Genomic DNA, 21,540 nt, shown 5'->3' on the forward strand with positions numbered 1-21,540 from the left:
AATTACGCAAATCTTCAAGATTTTTTTTGTTTGTTGAATCAAGAATGATTAAATTTCAAAATTAAAAAGAAAATCGAGAATATTTGAAGTCATTATCACTAATTTATACATGAGTATATAGAATTGGGTTTTGATTTTTAATGATTATTTACACATCTTTTTCGTGTAAGTTGTGTTCATCGAAACCTTTCTTATGCATCCATTTTTCAACAACTCTTAATTTTGTTAAATCATGATTTAGTTTGTTTGTGCATAAAAATCATAAATTAATTAAGAAACCAAATAATAAAACAGAAGATCATTACACAATAAAATTTACTTGAATAAACTAACAAAAAAGAAGGAGAAATTGGAATTGGGTTTGTGCATAGGTCATATCTAATTAATATGGGGTGAATTAGCCAATAAGAACTACTCTTAGTGGTAAACAAGGTAGGTTTGGATTTCATATTAATTCTCACCATATATTCATATTATTTATTTTGTTATGACAATTATAGCCTATGAACCAAGAAATTTGAGCTTTCAACCTTAGAAAGTAAAATAATTAACTATAGATGCGAAACTTGAATTGAATTACATTTATAAAGGCTAATCAATTTAGGTTTTTTTTTTTAGAATTTTATTATTATAAATATAATACATTTACAAGTAATAATTTTTAATTAATTATAAAATTAAATTAATACAAAGCATAAAAAATAATGAACAAAAAAAATCAGATCAAATAAAGCAAGAATTAAATAAAATCTACCCATAATATATATATATATGAAAACCGATACATTAGTATTACGCATGATGGCCTCAAACTTAAATATTCAAAGATCCAATATTTCTTCCTTAAAAACCACTATTTATTCCATAAAATAATGTTTAAATGGATATCGAAAATATTAAGTTTGACAAGAAATTGGGTTCAAAATCAAATAACAGTAAACCCAAATTGTATTATCATCCAAAAGGAGAACCCACTTAATTATTGTACGGATTAACTGTTAAATGATTTGACATAAGTCAGTAAAATGGAATGTTAAAGTCAGATTTAATTAAAAAGTTTAGGGAAAAATTTGAAGCTTAGTGACTAAGCAGATTTTACTTTCCAAGAAGAATCTGATTTTTTTGGAGAAGATACAAAGGGGGTAGGCTTTCGTGTGTAGGAGGGATTCAAATTTCATAATTGTATTGAATTTAAACATTTTGGACTAAATCAGCTCAAATTCAATTTTCTTTTCTCCGAATCTTATTATTGGACAGGTTTACTTGAACCCCACGTAGTGAGTGTTTTGATTTGAGTGATTGAAAATTTAAATATTATTTTAAGGAAAAAAACAAAATATTAAAACGATTTATTTCAATTTCTCAAAAGCTTCATGAAAGCCTTTTTTTAACGTTTGTTTCGTATAAAATAAGATAGTTAGTGTAAAATTACCTCATTATTCTCCTAAAATATCTTATTAATTTTTTTTCATAAGTTATTTTTTAAATTGATAAGGTTAACATTCTCATACCTAACCCAAATATCAGGTCAAAATACTAAGATGTTACATTCTCTACTACATTCTTCACTTATCAAAATTTTTTTTATAAAATTTCATAATTTTTCAATTTAGTCTCTTTTTGTAATAAAAGTTTAATATTCACTAATTAATCATATTAAATAAATTTTCTTTCTTATTACACTTTAATCACTTAATTTATCTTAATATCTTGTTTTACATATCAAATTTCTATGTATTTCACTTGAAGGGCGAAGCCAGAAAATTTTTTTTGGAGGGTTGGATGAAATTTTAATTTTTTATAGTTTATATATTTATAATTTGTAAAGGATTAAATCAATTTTTTATAATTTTAGGGGGCCAAAGTGCAATTTTACCTTTACTAATTTAAATTTTTTAAAAAACTTAAGGGCCTAAAAAATAATTTTACATTTTAGGGGGGCCGGGGCCCATGCCAGCCCCCTAGCTTCGCCCTTGTTTCACTTCTATTATTTCATCCACAGATTTTCTCAAGTTTAACAATTTAGTCCTTGTCATCATAAAAATTCCATAATTTTACTTTTACAACACTTTATGCATATTTCATCATCTCATAACACATTAATTAAAATTTTATCATGATTTCCTTATTCACATATTAAATTGTTTCACATTTAAACTTTTGTACAATTTTCAATTTAGTCCCTATAGCCATGTAATTTATTTTTCACCATATAAGCATTTTAATCAAATAATTCATTATAATATCTTATTTCACGTAACAAAATTTCATGTACATCACTTCTCTTGTGACGCCTCGAATTTAGGGTTAGAAGAGTCAGGGTTTGTAGGATAAGTCACTGGGTGTGATGAGACTTTTAAATATATTTTCGTGTTTTAAAGATAACATGATCTTGTTGGTTTAATGGTAAAATGCTTGTTAATTTGCTTTTAAGTCTTGTCTTCGAGTCTTTCTGAGAGTTTAAAGGAAGTTAATTTTTTTTAATTTTAATTTTGTTATACGAAAATGATAATTTTTGAAAAGTTAGTTTTATTTTATCTTAGTTTAGTTTTATTTTATCTTATTTTAATTTTTAAATAAATAAAAAAAAAAGAAGAAAAATCCCAAAATTTTCTCTCACGTTTGCCTCACCCTCTCCTATTCACGTCAGTTTCCTATTCTTTCTCCCAAATTTTCAAACTTTTGTTTTTGGCTACTGTGCTCTTCTTTTGCCATCGTTTTTATTTTTTATTTTATTCCTTTCTTTGATTCACCATTTCTTTAGTCTCCCGATTTTACTTATTTGTTTTTTTTCCTCCAAAGCTTTAATAATTTCAAGCCACTTTAATTGTTTCAATATAATTTTTGATTGCTGTTCCATTGGAGTTCATTCAATTTTTTTTCTTTCTCTCTGTTGACGTCAAAGTTTTATTAGATTAGTATTGTGGTGGCGAATCGGTCGTTCATTGGTGTCGAAACTCTTTTTATTTTGAAAGCAATGGGGATCGACTTTTGAAAACAAAATTGTGGAGTCGCCACCAATCTCTTTATTTAGGTATGATTGGGTCACCTACTAAAATACTTTATTCATGAAAAATCAAAAAGTGGGTTCAGGAGTCGGTTACGCATGAGGAAGGGTTAGCACCCTCATTACGCTCAAAAATTGGTACCAAATTGATTTGATGCTATCCTTATATCAAAAGAAAAGATTTTCCACAGTATGACTCCTTTTAAAATGTTTAAATAGTTTAAATTAGTAGTCAAAATTCTCTTATTTCAAATATATGCAGTTTCATACTCAGTACGATTGGATACGATCCTTTATACCTTTAAAATGCGATTGATTTTTGACTTTTGAAGACTCACATACTAAAATTAAAAGGTTATCCAAATATTCAGTTCACCAGAAAAATCATACCCAGTACGATTGAGCACGATTTTCCGAATTCCCCAAATATTGGATATTGCCTTATTTCAAAATTTTTTTGAAAGGTAGAAAATTGGAAATTTACTCAAAAAATATGTTTATTTGTTTTAAAATAAATAAAAAAATTAATGCATGGCAACAAAACCTATATATATAAAAAAAGGTTAATGAATATGAAATAATATACAAAAAGTACAACCTCACTTAATACATCCAACAATTAAATACAATTATTTTATGTATAATGTAACAAAAAAAAATCTTTAAGCATGGATAATGAACAATTAATATAAAAATAATATACACGATAATTAACATAACACAAAATAGAATGATGCACAAAAATATGTATGAAACAAAATGATGAATTAATGATTATATAATATATATAAGTTAACAAGTTTGCATAAAACTTAGGATATATGTTTATTGAAATAGTTATTATAAAATACAAAGTTCAAATCAAATTATATTTGGAATATTTAAAACACAAATTCATTCCAAAAATTGATAATTCACATGATAACTTAAATAATGTATGATGCATATACAAGTAAAATTAGGTATAATTGTTTGTAAAAAAAAATGAAATTAATAATGTATGAAAAAACAAAGTAAATATTTCAGTTATATAGGTAACAAAATATATATATATAAAATACATAAGGATAATATATAAGTGTATACAATAAATAAGTGGTATGATTTAAAATATGGTTCTCAAAAGAAATATATTATACACATAAATAACTTTAAAATAGGATATATACGTAGAAAAATATTTACATAAAGTTATATGAAAATAATAACATGTACTATAGTAAAAATAATTTAATATGTGTTATATACATGTGAAAGCATTTTTAAAATAATTGAATATTAAAATAATATAAAATAAAAAATGAATTATAAAATTAACTTAAAATTAGCATAAATTATATATATAATCAATAACATAAAAAAAAACTGCAATTATATACAGCTAAAATTACATGTAAGAAATATTGCTTTGATAATGTATGTAAGTTACATATAAGTACTAAATATATGTTTAATAATAATTCAAATAATATACTTAATATGAAGAAATAATAATACATGACAAGGTATTATACATATGATAGATTTTTTTATTTAAAAACTTATGTATAAAATAAACACATGTGAAATTAGAAAATTATATACATACTATTTTGCTCAAAAATACTTAAAAGAAATACTAAATAACATACTAGGATAACATAATAAGGAGACATATTTCAAAATAACAATTTTATAAATACTAAGATGGATTTCCAAAACAATATCATATGTACATAAAGACATGTAAATTAAACATAACTTAAGAAATATTTTAAATAATTTATGTATATAAATATATTGACAACACTTATTAATAAGGTATTAAAACAATGTAATATAACATGCAAAACAATAGTTATTATAAAAAAACTAAAAAGAATGATTAATATACAAATATATGTAAAATATTTAAAGAAATAAGATACATGATGTAAAAAATAATCTACAATAATTATACAAATGTAACAAACAAAATTATTTACATGTATTAAGGCATACACATATTGAATGTATTCTAAATTAACCGATTATACAAATATAAGACTCAATTAAAAATGCATCAAGATAAGAAGGATAATTTGTAAATAAGATGACCATAAAATAGATCAATGCATTAATATATAGGGACTGATATTGTAAATCCTCCCAGGCCTAAATCACATCACTGTATCATGAATTTAAATGAAAATGCGCTCAAATCAGTGAGCCAAATTGAAAAACAAAGCAAAGCAAAAAGGATGCAGTCGAAGCCCCATGCGAATGCAAAGGACTTAGCGCGTAAATTTCCCTTGCATACAAAATTGGCGCAGATCCGATTCACAATTCGGGCCAATGCGCAGACCATTATGGCCAGCAAACGCTGCCGTTTGGCTTTATGGGTGATTTTAAACCCTTTTTCCTTCAAACATAACCTGATTTTCATTATTTCTTAGTAGTAACACTGTAACAGCAGCCATTAACCCCCAATTGATAGGGTTTCACTTGGCTCTAGCCGACATGCAAATAGCTCCATCAAAGGCCGACGACATGGGATCAACGGCCAAATCCTTGCCCACGCAAGTCGCAACCATGGAGATCCGGTAAGCCCCCCTTTCTCCTTCGTTTTTTTTTGTTTTAAAACAACCTTAAATCATATTTTACTTCTTCGAAAACCAAAAAAATAGATAAACAAAGATCGAAGAAAACGTTCGACCCTCCCCGAGTCTCTTCATTCCTGAGATGTGTGGGTTTTCATCGGTATCGACTTATTTCTTAACAAAAAAATCATGCCAACTAAAGAGATAAATCAAAAGAGAAAAGAAAAGGAAAAAAAAAACACTTGAGATCACCTTTGATATCTCTGATTTTTCTATATTCTGTGTATTTGCATAAACGTATAGTATGCATACAGTGTGCGTAAAAAAACAAGGTACAAACAATGGCTATTTATAGCCAAATATACAGAATAAATGAAAAATAAAAATACATTTTCCCTCTGTCATTTGGCTGTAAATTCTGTTGCTGCTTCTTCTCGTATATTCTTTTGCAGGTATAAAGAAACGGCCGTACGGAGAAAGCCCCTCGTGAAAGCCGTGCGTGAGTTCGATTGCAGCACTGGTGCATTCTAGAAACCCTTAAGTTTCTGGCATTTTCAAGCAATTGGGCCTTTTGGGCCATTTGTGAATTGGGCTATAAGACTGTATAGTTTGGGTGTCCGTTTAATTGGGTCAAATTATATGTAGTTGGGCTAAGGAACTTTGGTACTTGTTTAGGCTATGGGTTTATTAGAATTGGGTTTTGGGTCATGGGTTATTTAGTATTTTGTAAAGGGATTTTTTTTGGACTATTTGGTCTTGGTCCTTATTCATTTATTTGGGTTTATTATTTGCAAATAAATTAAATGGGCCTGGGCAAAATTGGTTGACTACAATTGCTGTTTGGGATCACATTTTAAGGTGTGTTTCTTGAATACTCGTGTTTTGTAGCAAGGGTTGTTGTGGTCCTATGTTTATAAATTTTTCAGCTTTTTGCAATTTGTAGTTTTTAGTTTTACCTTTCTTGCAAGTGTATTGTCAGGGTTTTTTTTTTTTTGTGACTTACAATCTGCATTACTATTTTGATATACTTAAGGCCTATCCGTTAGCACTCATTCGCTCTATAGTGTGCGAACCACAAACGAATTGCTTTATGTTGTTGGAGTTCTTTATTTCTTATGGTTTCCCACAATTAGCTAATTTTAGTTTTCTTTTCTTTTTATCATTTATTATATTACAAATTACCCATTTACTATTATTAAGACAAGGATTTTTCATGCATCCAATTCTTGATCGCTTTAGATCCTGCATTAGGCTTAGTTATTAGTAATCAGGGAAAATTTTTTTAGGAAGAGCTGGATGAAATTTTAATTTTTTATAGTTTATATCTTTATAATTTGTAAAAAATTAAATTGAATTTTTATAATTTTAAGGGGGCCAAATACAATTTTATCTTTATTAATTTAAAATTTTTAAAAAATTTTAAGGGCCAAAATAATAATTTAATATTTTAAGGGGGCCGGAGCCTATGCCAGCCCCCCTGTCTTCGGCCCTGTTAGTAATGTTGTTTCCTCATTTTTATTTACAGATTATCTTTGTATTATATGTGGACTAATTATCTTTATTGTCGCACTCAAAACTACTTCTCATGAATTCATTTATGTTTTCTTCCTTGATGACTTGTTATAATAATTTTGTAATATGAGATTGATTGAAAGTGTTAAACAAAATTTACCTATGTCGATGATTCGGCTAATTGGTGTCGGTTGTAAATATGTTTGAGAGTTGTTGGTAACTGAACATGAGAATGTTCAATTTTGTATATCTGTATGCATAATACCATTTGCATTTACATTTGTGATTGGGACATGGTTTTGAAGTGAAGGAAGTTCGTATTAGCAGTTCCACTGCATCTTTATATTTTTAACGGTGTTTCCGCATTACTAAAAGTGGCATACGACCACTTCATGGTGTGAATTGGTTGGAAGGGTCCACCATAACCCGATAATGGTGTGTAGAGGATGGAAGAGTTTAGAAAAGACCCTATTTTTGGTGTGTGACGGTTGGTTGGAGATGGTGTGTAGAGGCTAGATAGGTGGGTATTTTGTGACCTTTTGTATTTGAATGTGATTTGTGTGTCTGTTTAAGGATAATGTGGAATAATGCGTTAAATTTGAAAAGCGTTGTGGACAATTATAAATAAAGGTACGCGTTATTCAAATTTATTCGATTTACATTTTCTCTTAGTTGTTGTTTTAATAGTTTTGCAATAGTCTTACATTTAATCAAGTACATTAGTTTATCCGCGATTAATATTATGCATTAATTTATATGACTTTTATAAACATTTTAAGTTTTAAAAAATATTGATCTCACAATCCAAATTTCCTACCTCCGCCCTTGACCATATCTATCCTACGGTTAGGATGCTAACATTAATCAAGTTTATTGATGAAAAACCTAGAAAGTTATTTTAACAAGAAAAAAAACTCCTAAATTAAGAAGAATAAATGGAAGAGAGACCATCAAGCCAGAAACATAGTAGACTATAGAGGATAATAAAACAACTTCAACTCGAAGGTTTCATAAATCATTCTTCCAATTGCTTTAAAACTCTCTTAAGAGATAAGGATCATGATAAACATTGTCTTCACTCTAAATTTCTCAATATAACCAATTAAAGAGTTGAAGAGTCCTAACCAAAGATCAATTGTTGTTTTGTCAAACATGTTATTCTTTAGTAGGCAAAAAAAAAAAAAAGAGTCAAACACGCATGGGGCTAAAACAACTCACGACCCAAGCGAAAAATTTGTTCTCATTCTAACCGAACAAGGAACGACCAGGTAAAAAATCCCAACAATCTCTCCATTGACATTTTTTATAGAACCATGTTTGATTACACACTCCCCCTATCAATATGTTTGTTCATCACATAATCAATTAAGCATGCAAGAAGGTCATAAATAAACAATAATATATCAACACCATCTTCTTCTTTTCTTTTTTTTTAAAAAAAAATCACCAATCATCTCTCCTTTTGACAAAGAGAAATGTAGCAATCATAACCAAGAACAAAACTTTTCATTTGCTACTACCATTTTCTCCCCCTTTTTGGTAAAATTGGCAAAAGTGCAACCATAAGTGAAAACAAAGTAGACTAAATTTCCAAATCAACATTATTACTTCCCTTTACTCCGTTAATCCTCTATCGACTTCCATCATGTTGTTTAAAGCGGATGAGATCAAATGTTACCGTATCAACAAGAGGAGTTGTAGCTCGTGGAGCAACAAACACTTGTTCCACCAAATCTAGTGTCCAATACTTGATATATCTTCAATATGATCTCCATCAAATTGTAATTTCATGCTTCACACGAGCATTAATTAAATGCTGATATTCATTACTCAAATTTCCTTGATCTTTCCTCGCCTAAATTTGTCTATACTGTGGTTTCCTTGTTCCATTCATTGTTCTAACATGTTTTTTTAGTTGAGTTGAACTTCTTCCAATCGCACATCAACTTAAAACAATAAGGTCTGATATCTCCAACTTTCCCACAATAATGATATACAATATTTCAAAATCCCTGCCTCATTATAAAAAGAAGAACTCACATATTTAGCTTTAACAAAAATTCTAGGCGCGATAGGGTCTTTACCTTTATTTATTGATGTAACCAAGCCCTCTATGGCTTGGTTTAGTTCTCATTGAAGCCAAATTTTCATCCAACTTCTTAATTTGGCCTTTAAACTTCTTCAAAACAACATTTGCATCATCTAGCTCGCTCTTAGTTGCTTTCAATGCATTATATTTTCTTGACCACAATTTTGAGTTTTTCTTTTTCGCCTTCAGGGAAAATAATTTCTTCCCTCAAGGAATCATTTAATTGGCACAATATTTGCATTTCTTTAACTTATGGCTATAAGCATCCTCCAAAGATTTCAAAGGATCATCATCAACATCTGGATCTTCTTCAGAATTTATTAAAACAAGGTTTGGAACAATAGTAGTAAAAGCAATATAGTTGCTCACATTTTCATCTACATTAAAACTTTCTTCTTCACTCCAAGTGACTCTAAGTGACTTCTCATTCTTTTTAGTATTAGCACATTTTGATTGAAATGATTAAATCCTTTTCATTCATAACATTGAACATCTTTCTTTCTCATCCCATTGGTATCTAATTTAGTTCCCTTCTAAGTGAACTTCTTCATGCTCTTTGTAAGTAAGACTAATTGCTTTTTTGATCTCACCAATATCTTCCATTGTCTGTTTCATTGTTGGGACAACATTTTGAGCATTGAATGTTGCGTTCTTTGGAAAACTCATTTGATCACGTTTCACTTCCTCCATATTTAACTCAAAAATTTGGAGTGAGCCTATTCACTCGTCCAACTTGAGAGAGGTAATATCTTTAGCCTTCTCTATTGCCGTGACTTTAATTGTTGTTCTGTCACAATTTGTGATAGCAAATTAGGTTCTTTCTGGCACTTAATGAGCTTATTTTTGGCATAATTTAGTGTTATTTTGATTAGTTTTACATTTTAGTCTTCAATGTTTAATTTTGGTAAAATAAGCGTTTTTACATGTTTTTAGGTGTTTTGATGACCCAGTAGGCCAATTCTGGCTTAGGGTTAATAGGCTACTTGAGTGTGCAGGAACAAAGCAAAATAACCACAAGGAGAGATAACATACAATATTTGTTAAAGCTGAAAATGTTAAACGCAAAGTAACACAAAGAGCAAACTAATGAGAGATAATAAATATTTGTTAACACAGTTTAGACACCTATTGGCTAAAGCCCAATCTACCTTTACATAAAGAAGTAATTGCAACCTTAATACCGACCTTAATTGTCACAAATCACTCACCCAAATACTTCACAATTCAATCAGGAAGCTCTCCAAAGAATGCCTAAAAGAGTGTCACAAAATAACCACAACAAAGCTGTCGACAAAGACACTAAAAAACTGCTTTCTATGTGACACCACAAGCAACCTATTTATAAGCTTATACTTGAGTCCATCCAACAGAGTTTTGATAAGCTTTAAACTCCTATTTAAAAGCTGAAATTGTCCCATTAATTATCCCGAGTATTTATCAAATAAAAGTACTCATAAATCAATCTTCCAACTGCTCCAAAACTCTCTCAAGAGATAAAGATAACGGTAAATATTGTCTTCACTTAAAACTTTCTCAATATGACTAGTTAAAGAGCTGAAGAGTCTTAAGTGAAAACCAACTGTTGTTTTCTCAAACATGACACTCCTTAGTAGGCCAATAAAAACGTCCAACACCCATGAGGCCGAAACAACCCACGACCCAAGTAGAAAATTTGTTCTCATTCTAACAGAACATGGAACGAGCAAGTCAAAAATCCCAACAAGAAAAATTCAATAGATCATTTAAGAAGTTGTTCAAGAAGACCAAAAGTAATGCTGGTGGGTGTTAGCTTTGCTGTCTTAAGCTTTTGGTAAAACAATATTTGTGATAAATTTAAATTATTATTTCCTAACTCATTTGGGAAAAAATATGGTTGAAAACTTTATTAACATTTTCAAAGACTTGCGATATGCTCAAAAGCATCTTTTAAACATGTTTTAATTTATTCAAATGTTTTTGAGTCAATATCAAAATGTTCTAAGGTGTTTAAAATGTTTTAAAGAACTTTAGTAGTTAAATCTCGAGACATAGGACTCTAAGTCTCAAGACAAATAAGTTAGTAGCCAAACTTTGCTCTAGGGGGTGCAAAGTATGTTTTAAGACATAGACTACATGTCTAGAGACGTAATAGTAAACTGCACGGGATTTACTATATGTCTTAGAATATGGCATGCATGTCTCAAGACATAGCCTTTCAATGACTATTTTTCAACCAAGTCTCATGATATATTGGCAAATTTTGACACATAAATTGCAGGGACCTTTTTTTGTTTTGCTCGAAATAAATGCTTCCAACGATTCTATTTCACCCCCAACTGCCATAAGCATTTGCAAACTTGTTCTTTTGTATAAATAATCTTCAAGAACACTTCAAGACATAATATAGCAACAACTAAGCTTAAAGATTAAGAAAAAAGTCTACAAATCTTCACTATTTCATTTCTCTTATAAATATTCTCTAAAATCTTAGTGTCAAATCTTTTACAATTCATATATCTTTGTTGTTAGAATTAAGTGACCCGAATCCTTATTTAAATAAAATACAGTGGTAAAATAAAATAAAAGAAGAATCAATATATAGAATTTCATTTCTTTTATTTTATTTTAGAATAAGGTTTTTTAAACCTTATTAAATTCTATCTATTTGATATTGATTAGAATAAGGTGTTTCAGTCTTACTAGAATATGACTTCACAAGCCTTTAAATAGACATAGTCTATTCCTCTTGTAATAATTTGAATTCGACATAGTGAATTTTCTTCTCCTTTATCCATGATTTTTTCTTGAAAAGGTTTCTACGTAAAAATTTATGTATTTTTTATTTTATTTTATTTTATTTTTTACAAATTGGTATCAGAGCTTCTGAGTTGTTCATCTCGATCATGGTAATGACGTATTTGAAGTATGAAATTCCGCTGTTGGATCGCAACACTAGATTTGCATTGTGGTAGATTAAGATGCAAGCAGTTCTTGTGTAGATGGATCTAGAGGATGCCCTGCTAGGGATAGATAAGATGCCTTCAACATTAACAGATGAAGAGAAAGAAGCGTAAGGATCGAAAGGCGTTAACACAATTACATCTGTATTTTTCCAATAAAATTTTACAGGATGTGATGAAAGAGAAAACCGTCGCTGCATTATGGAAGAGACTAGAACAAATATGTATGTCGAAAACTCTAACAAGCAAGTTGTATCTGAAGCAGCGTCTTTATGCTCATCTTTTGGAGGAAAGTGCGTCTGTACACGAACACTTAATAGTGTTTAAAGAAATGCTATCAAATTGGGAGGCCATGGAGGCTCAGTATGATAAGGAAGATCTAGGGTTGATTCTACTTTGTTCGTTTCCCCTGTCTTATTCAACCTTTAGAGACACGATTTTATATAGCCGCGAGTCTCTCACAGTTGATGAGGTTTATGATTCTTTGACCTCGTATGATAAGATGAAACATCTTATGGTTAAACTCGACTCTCAAGGAGAGGGTCTCATTGTTCGTGGGAGACAAGATCGAAATGCTGATGATGATTGTGGAAGGACACAGGAACGGAATCATCGCGGTAAATCTAAAGGTAGATCAAAGTCTTCAAACAAATGTAAAACTTGTAACTTCTGCAAGAAGAAAGGGCACATTAAATCTGAGAGCTATAAGCTACAGAACAAGATTAAAAGGGAGGCTGCGAATCAAAAGGAAAAGTAACCAGAAAATTACGGTGAAGCTGATGTTGTAGAAGACTACAGCGATGGTGAATTTCTAGTCGCTTCAGTCAAAAATTCTAAAGTGAGCGAGGAGTGGATACTTGATTCAGGTTGCACCTTCTACATAAGTCCCAATCGGGATTGGTTTACAACTTACGGAACAATGTTTGAAGGTGGTGTTTTGATGGGAAATAATGCTTCATGTAAAATCGCAGGTGTTGGAACAATTAAAGTTAAGATGTTTGATGGAGTTGTCAGAACACTTAGTGACGTACGACATGTTCTAGAATTGAAAAAAAATTAATTTCGTTGAGTGCTCTTGATTCAAGAAGGTACAGATACACAGCTGAAAGTGGGGTTTTAAAGATTTCCAAAGGTTCTCTTGTTGTGATGAAAGGGCAGAGAAAGACTGCCAAGTTATATGTTTTGCAAGGTTCTACTGTTATTGGTGATGTAGCTGTCGCTTCCTTTTCCTTGTCAGACGATGATATTACTAAACTTTGGCATATGCGCCTAAGGCATATAAGTGAGAATGACATGCCAGAATTGAGCAAAAGAGGACTTCTTGATGGGCAAGGAGTTTGCAAACTGAATTTCTGTGAGCACTGTGTTTTTAGGAAGCAAAAGAGAGTTCGATTCACTAGAGAAATCCAAAACATAAAGGGAACGTTGGAGTATATTCATTCTGATCTGTGGGGGCCATCTAGAGTGCCTTTGAGAGGTGGAGCTAATTATATGCTAACATTTATTGGTGATTTTTCCAGAAAAGTTTGGGCATTCTTCTTGAAGCAAAAAAGCGATGTGTTTTCCGCATTTAAGTCTTGGAAAATTATGATTAAAAAACAGACGGGAAAACAAATAAAATATCTCCGCACAGACAATGGCTTAGAGTTCTGTTCTGATGAGTTTAATAGATTGTGCAAATCAGAAGGGATCGTGAGACACTTGACAGTTGGCCATACTCCGCAGCAAAATGGCATTGCAGAACGAATGAACAGAATGATCATGGAGAAGTTTCGATGTATGTTGTCAAATGCCAACTTACCAAAGTCATTTTGGACTGAAGCAGCTTCTACTACATGTTTTTTTGATCAACCGATCCCCATTCGTTGCCATTGAAAAAAAGACTCCGCAAGAGGTATGGTCTGGTAATCCTGCAAATTATTCTGATTTAAAGATTTTTGGGTGTCCTGCGTATGCTCATGTTGATAATGGAAAATTGAAACCGAGGTCCATTAAACATGTTTTTCTTGGTTATAAAGCTGGTGTAAAAGGGTATAAGTTATGGTGTCCTGAAAAAAGAAAAGTTGTGATTAGCAGAGATGTTGTTTTTGATGAAACTGCTATGTTGCCTAACTTATCTCTTAAAGACTCTTCTAATAAAAAAAATCAAAAGTAGGTGGAACATCAGATTAATACAGAGTCGACTCCTCAAGTCAGTACAAAAATTGAGAATAGAGTTGCTTCTTTACCGCAATACTCTATCGCCAAAAACAGAACTGAAGAGAAATTAAACCTCCAAAGTAGTATGCTGAGGCTGATCTAGTTGCTTATGCTTTAAATGTGGCTGAAGATATAGATGCAAATCAAGAGCCATCTAATTATTCTGAGGCGGTTAGCTGTGAAGACTCAGAAAATTGGATGTTTGCTATGCAAGAGGAGATAGAATCACTCCACAAAAACAGAATATGGGATTTTGTAAAACTTCCTAAAGGTAAAAAGGCTGTTCGTTGTAAATGGGTGTTTAAAAAGAAAGAAGAGACTCTAAGAGTTGAAGAACCTAGATATAAAGCAGTACTTGTTGCAAAGGGTTACAATCAAATTCTAGGAGTAGACTTCACAGATGTATTCTCCCCAGTTGTTAAGCATAGTTCGATTCGAGCTTTGCTTGGTATTGTGGCCGCACATGATTTGGAGCTTGAGTAGTTAGATGTAAAAACTGCACTTTTGCATGGATAACTTGAGGAGGATATTTACGTGCAACAACTAGAGGGTTTTACAGTCTTAAAAAAAGAGGACTATGTTTGCTTCCTGAAAAAGTCCCTTTACGGTTTGAAACAGTCACCAAGACAGTGGTACAAGAAGTTTGATTCCTTTATGACTTCTCATGATTTCAAAAGAAGTAGTTTTGACAATTGTGTTTACTTTAAGAAAAATAGTGATGGTTCATTTGTGTATCTACTTCTTTATGTTGATGACATGTTGATAGCAGCAAAAGATAAATGAGAGATAAGAAAGGTCAAAACCCAACTAAGTGAAGAATTTGAGATAAAAGATTTAGGACCAGCAAAGAAGATACTTGGTATGGAGATTCTCAGATATAGAAAAGCAAGTAAATTGTACCCAAGTTAGAAAGGGTACATTGAGAAAGTTCTTTGCAAGCTCAATATGCAGAGTGCTAAGCTTGTTAGTACTCCTTTAGTAGCCCATTTTAGACTTTCATTGGCTTTGTCTCCATAATCAGATGATGAGATTGAGTACATGTCACATGTTCCATACTCTAGTGTAGTGGGATCTCTCATGTATGCTATGGTTTGTTCACGTCCAGATTTATCATATGCAGTCAGTGCAGTTAGCAAATACATGGTGAATCTCGGTAAAGAACACTGGAAAATTTAGTGGATTTTATGATACTTACGAGGTACTACTGATGTTTACTTACAGTTTGGAAGAACTAGAGATGGAGTCGTTGGGTATGTTAGTGCTGCTTTTGCTGGAGACCTTGATAGAAGAAGATCTCTCACATCTTATGTCTTTAAAATCGGAGGTTGTGCAATCAGTTGGAAAGCCACTTTGCAAACTACAGTCGCTTTGTCTACCACTGAAGCTGAGTACATGGTGATTACTGAGGCTTGTAAAGAAGCTATTTGGTTGAAGGGACTTTTTAGTGAACTCAATAAAGACCTTCAAATCAACATAGTATTTTGTGATAGTCAGAGTGTCATCTTTTTTACAAAAGATCAAATGTTTCATGAGAGAACAAAACACATTGATGTTCGGTATCATTTTGTTAGTGATATTATTGCTCGTGGTGATATTGTTGTGAGCAAAATTAGTACTCATGAAAATCCTGCAAATATGATGACTAAGTCACTTTCTATAACCAAGTTTGAGCATTGCTTAGACTTGGTTGGTGTTTGTTGTTGATGTTAAGCCCTTAAGGGGTTTTATGGAAGAGGTGGAGAACTTGTTCGTTGAGAGTTCGCGAGCGATGAAGAACTTGTTCGTTGAGAGTTCGCGATGAAGAACTTGTTCATTGAGAATTCGTGTCAAGATGGAGATTGTTAGAATTAAGTGACCCGAATCCTTATTTAAATAAAATAATGTGGTAAAATAAAATAAAAGAAGAATCCACCTAGAATTACACTTCTTTTATTTTATTTTAGAACAAGGTTTTTTAAACCTTATTAAATTCTATCTATTTGATATTGATTAGAATAAGGTATTTCAGTCTTACTAGAATATGGCTTCACAAGCCTATAAATAGACATAGTCTATTCCTCTTGTAATCATTTGAATTCGACATAGTGAATTTTCTTCTCCTCTGCTCGTGATTTTTTCCCGAAAGGATTTCCACGTAAAAATTTGTGTGTTCTTTATTTTATTTTATTTTCACATTTATAGTTGAATTGTTCATTTTTTATTTCACCAATTGTAACTTGGGAGGGTTTTAATTGAGCCATAAAAACTAAAAAATATTCTAGTTTAGCTATTAAAGTTAGGAGGAAAGGTTTTGTCTAAGCCTTAAGAAAAAGATAATGATGTACATGTTATACCTTCTCCTTAAAAGCCATCAATTTTAGTCGTGAATTGGGAAATCCTTAGAGGTGGAAAATTACAGTAGCGAAGGTAAGCAATTGGGGTCTAATCACTATAACTTCATTTTATCAAGCTATTATCCCTTGATTTTTCCATTTAGAATAGTTTTTAAGAAAATTTTCAAAATACAAATTCACCTTCCTCTTGGTATATTGGGGCCTAATAGTGGATGTAGTAAAAACAAAGGCAAATTTCCAATCACTAAACATTGGATGTTGCTTAAAGGGCTCACACACTTGAACATCTAGAGGCTAAGCTCAGTTTTCTCAATTCACAAATCAATTTAATCAACAAAAGGAGGAATACAGTCTTTCAATACACTGCAAATATGAAAAGAACATCAGTTTCGTTTTTCTTCCTTTGATTCTTTTTGTAAAAAGAAAAAAAAGGAGATCAGGTAAGGAAAGCAAATTGGGAGTGAGAGCTGAAGCTGGAATTGATTGAGACAATGGGATAGTTTTGAGTCAATAGGAGATCACTGACCAATTCAAGTTGTATTTTGCTGGAGCTTGTAGGGTTCTTGTTTGTTGGTGTAATAGGCCCATTTCGCCGGGGCCCATTAGAATAAAAAAAATAGAAATTAAAAACTAAAAAAAAAACAAAAAAAAACACACAAACAAAAAATCCAAATGTCAATGTCCTTTTACAAATTTTACTAGCCCAAATAAAATTTCAAACACCCAACCCAATTACCAAAATAATCCATAACCCAATAAGTCCTAAAACCCAATTCTAATTAACCCATATCCTAAATCTAGCCCAAACTTGAAAGAGCCCAAAAAGGAAAATTTTCAGCAGTCAAGAAAGCTCCTAGAATGCACTGGAAGGGCACCAGAGGCACGGCTTCTCATGTGAGATCCCCGGGTCATCTTCTCCGTACCTGCAATAGAATACAGTAGATGACAGCAATAAAATGTATTTTTATTTTATTTTTATTCTGAAATTTTGGCTATAAAAGCTGATGATTGTACCTACAAAAAGGAGGACGCTCATTATACGCATACAGAATTTAAAATTTTCAAAAAGGAATTTCTAAAAGGTGATCTTCTTTAGTTTTAATTATTCTCTTATTTTTATTTATTTTTCCAGCAATTATCTTTATCATTTTGCATGTAAAAACAAAAAGAAAGTCAAATCTTACCTTGCGAATCGGCTTTGGCCTTTGTTCACTTCGTTGAGATTGAAATTGAAAGGAGAATCCAAAAGCATTATCCATCAAGCCTCGAGATGGCGCCAATGAGATCCCTAATATCTCTAAAATACTGAGATAAGGACGAGGGTCAGAGGCTGTTGAATGTGTTGGTTTTCAACCTTGTTTTTTTTTTTCTCTTTGAGCAAATGATTTGAGATTTGAGATATTTTTTTTAAAAATAAAATAAATTGGGTTACCAGATTTCCTCGAGTGGACCTTCGATGGTGAAGTCTGGTTGTTGTTCATGCGTTATCGACTACCAAATAAAATGGTGGTTCAATGGCTGCAAATATGAACCATAACATTTTGATTTTGGGGCTGTGCATTTGGGTGGATGAGTGGCTGCATTTAAAGAAAGAAAAAGGATAGAAGAAAGGTTCTAAATAACCTATTGGAAAAACGGGGTCGTCCACTAGCAATGGAGGTCCGCGTATTGGCCCGAAATGTGAATCGGATCTGCGCCATTTTGTATGCAAGGGAAATTTGCGCGCTAAGTCCTTTGCATTCGCATGGGGCTTCAACTGCATCCTTTTTGCTTTGCTTTATTTTTTAATTTGGCTTACTGATTTGAGCGCATTTTCATTTAAATTCATGATACAGTGATGTGATTTAGGCCTGGGAGGATTTACAATATCAGTCCCTATATATTTATGCATGTTATGCATTGATCTATTTTATGGTCATTTTAGTTACAAATTATCCTTCTTATCTTGATGCATTTTTAATTGAGTTTTATATTTGTATAATCGGTTCATTTAGAATACATTCAATATGTGTATGCCTTGATACAAGTTAATAATTTTGTTTGTTACATTTGTATAATTATTTTAGATTGTTTTTTTTACATCATGTATTTTTGTTTTTTTTTTACATCATGTATTCTATTTCTTTAAATATTTTACATATATTTGTATATTAATCATTTTTTTTAGTTTTTTATAATAAATATTGTTTTGCATGTTATAAAATTTTTTTTATATTACATTGTTGTACAGGCCCAATATTGCCCTGGCCCAGACAAATAAAAAATAACAAAACCTAAAACAATAAAAAAGAGTCCAAAATAATTAGCCCATTTACAATATTAAACAGCCCAATTTACATCAAACCCTAGCCCAAATAACAGCCCACTTGCTTAAGGTTTTTCAGCAGCAAACCCCTGGCACCCCAGCTCTCCATGCCACCATGTCGGCCACCATGCCCCTCAGCCTTGGCCACCACGCCCCACGCGTTTGACACTCCCACCAACTCCTCCATGTGCACCCACCTGTTGATTTCCATCACCTGCAGAATAAGACAAAAAAGAAAGCAAACACTAATACAGAGGCAGACGACAGGAAGCAATGGCAAGAAATTTAAAAAAATATTGTATTGAAATGGCTATAAATGCCAGATCTGAATGTAATACAGGGGGAATTTTTTGGAGATTTCAAAGGGAAGAATCGGTTGTATTTTGGGGGATATATATTTTTTCTTCAGAGATAATACAAGCGGAAGAGTAAATCAAGAATCGGAACTAATTTTTGAAAGGTGATTTTTCATTTTTTTTGGAATTTTCTCTTTATTTGGATTTCGTTTGTTCTGTTCCATTTTCAATTTAAAAAAAAACGGTTTTTTAAAAAAAAACAAGAGAGGGAGAGAGGGGACTTACCAACGAACTCGCGACCTCGGCTCGCCGGACCTCCGATGAGAGTGGCGCAGGCCTAAGAGAAAATTTGAGAGCTTTCTCTCTGTTTTTCTTTAAGGAAAATAAGAGAGATGATGGGTAAATGTTTTTTTTTTGTTTTCAAAAAAAGGGTGTTTAATGTTTTAAAAATAAAAAAACAAAAAAGTAGGCTTCATTTGTTTTTTTCCCCTCAAAAGTAGAGCCTGGGGAAGGGGAAAAGCTGACTGTGCATTCAAGGGATGGAAATGTGCACATTTCTTTTAAATGGGAAATTTTCGCGATTAGTCCCTGTCCTGTGTGCCTACGTTCAATCAAGTCCTTTTTTGTTTTCTTTAAATGCCTTCAAATTACCCTGGAAATTTTTATATATATACATATTTTTCGCTAAAGTTTTTTATAATTATTAATAGACCTACTATATTATTTTTATATACCACAGTTTTTTTTTCATCGAATATTTTTTATACTAAATTATTATTATTTATTATTTTTCACTTTCACTAATTTAGCATTGTTATTTTAACTTTACTATTATCACTATATATATATACATCATCATTCGACATATTATTTTCACTTCTATTATGCATTTTCGTATCGTTAATATCTTTATCGCTATGTTTGTTATGTTATTATATTTATTACTATTGTTATGATTATTGTTGATTTTCCTTATATTTACTATATTCTAGGTATTAATATATACACTGTCAAGTTTACTATTAGACTGCTATTTTCATATTGCATGTCATCATTTTTTGTGTTGAGTTTCAACCGCCCCAAATTCATTTTATTCAAAGATTTATCCTCGATTGTTTTCAAAACAAAGGCAATATTCGATATCTGGGGTCCTCGGGAGGATTGTGCCCTAACTTACTGAGTACCAATTTTCCTCGTTGAACCTAAATAATTGAGTACCCTTCTTAAATCTAATTGTCTGAGGTTCAAATAAAAACCTATTTTTGAAATTCGGGACGTTGCACTCTAACTTACTAGTGTGGTATCACGTTATATTGAGGGTAGTGATTTCCAAAATCAAGGCAACCTTCGGTATTTGGGAGATCTGAGAGATTGAGCTCTAACTTACTGAGTTCTAATCTTTCATGAGTCCCGGAGGACTGAATATCCTTCTCTCGAGCCTTCATGCATGAATTTTAAAAATCAAAGACCAACTTAGTCTCGAAGGTCTGAAATGTTGGACCCTAACTTACCGGGTATGGCATTCTCTCCTTTGAAATGAGTCGGTCTTTATATTTTATTCGAATAATCCCGATGTTTTTCAAATAAAAGGACTGTACTCTGAAATCTTTTCAAACTTCGACATTAAGACATTAATTAATCAATTAGGTACCATTTTAGGCATTATGAGGGTGCTAATCCTTCCTTGTCGTTTTAGTAAACTAAAATGTTTTATTAAAACAAGGGTGATCCGATCACACCCAATAAAGATCGGTGGCGACTCCCATTTTAATTTTCGTTTTCAAACAAAAGTCGATATCCTGTCTTTTTTCAAAAAAATGGTTTCGACAGCTTGGCGACTCCACTGGGGACCAAAGAGAGTCAAGCCGTAAAATTGATCATTTTCTGTCTTTTTGTTGAAAATTTAAAATTTGGTTTTTAACATATGATACTTTTATTGCATCTCGTGGGTTTTATGGTTTTCATCATGTTATTCATATTTTTTTTGAGTTCTATGTTTTTATGTCCCCTCGCATTACATATCGCATGACCGTTGTGGTCATATCTTTTAAGCGGGAGTGAGAAACTAAGCCTTTGTGAGGTTTTCACCTCCGCATGGCTAGGGGATCGCTTCCAGAATACATCCGTACTTATGTCTTCGTGAGGTTTTCACCTCCGCATGGGCATAGGGAAATGTATTCCCCTGAGCCGAACTTGATCCATATGAGCCTATAATGGGTGAGGGTTGAGGAATCTGCTGGTTCAGGTACCCTTTATCTAAAACCGAACCACATATAGAGAACCCTAGGAGCTCACCCTTAGG

The 21,540-nt window shown here is 31.8% G+C and overlaps 2 long non-coding RNA genes across 2 annotated transcripts; one reads left to right on the forward strand and one right to left on the reverse strand.

Annotated features, from left to right (window-relative positions):
• Nucleotides 1-5,340: 5,340 nt before the first annotated feature.
• LOC121214876 (uncharacterized) lies at nucleotides 5,341-6,501 on the forward strand. The gene is made up of 2 exons (XR_005910617.1): nucleotides 5,341-5,568; nucleotides 6,018-6,501. It is a non-coding gene; the product is annotated as an uncharacterized lncRNA (long non-coding RNA).
• Nucleotides 6,502-17,302: 10,801 nt separating this feature from the next.
• Nucleotides 17,303-18,393, reverse strand: LOC121214877 (uncharacterized). The gene is made up of 3 exons (XR_005910618.1): nucleotides 18,070-18,393; nucleotides 17,822-17,942; nucleotides 17,303-17,560 (listed from the first exon to the last, which is right to left on the reverse strand). It is a non-coding gene; the product is annotated as an uncharacterized lncRNA (long non-coding RNA).
• Nucleotides 18,394-21,540: the final 3,147 nt, after the last annotated feature.

Source organism: Gossypium hirsutum, chromosome A02 (assembly GCF_007990345.1).
Source record: "Gossypium hirsutum isolate 1008001.06 chromosome A02, Gossypium_hirsutum_v2.1, whole genome shotgun sequence".
In the NCBI taxonomy this organism is placed as follows: domain Eukaryota; kingdom Viridiplantae; phylum Streptophyta; class Magnoliopsida; order Malvales; family Malvaceae; genus Gossypium; species Gossypium hirsutum.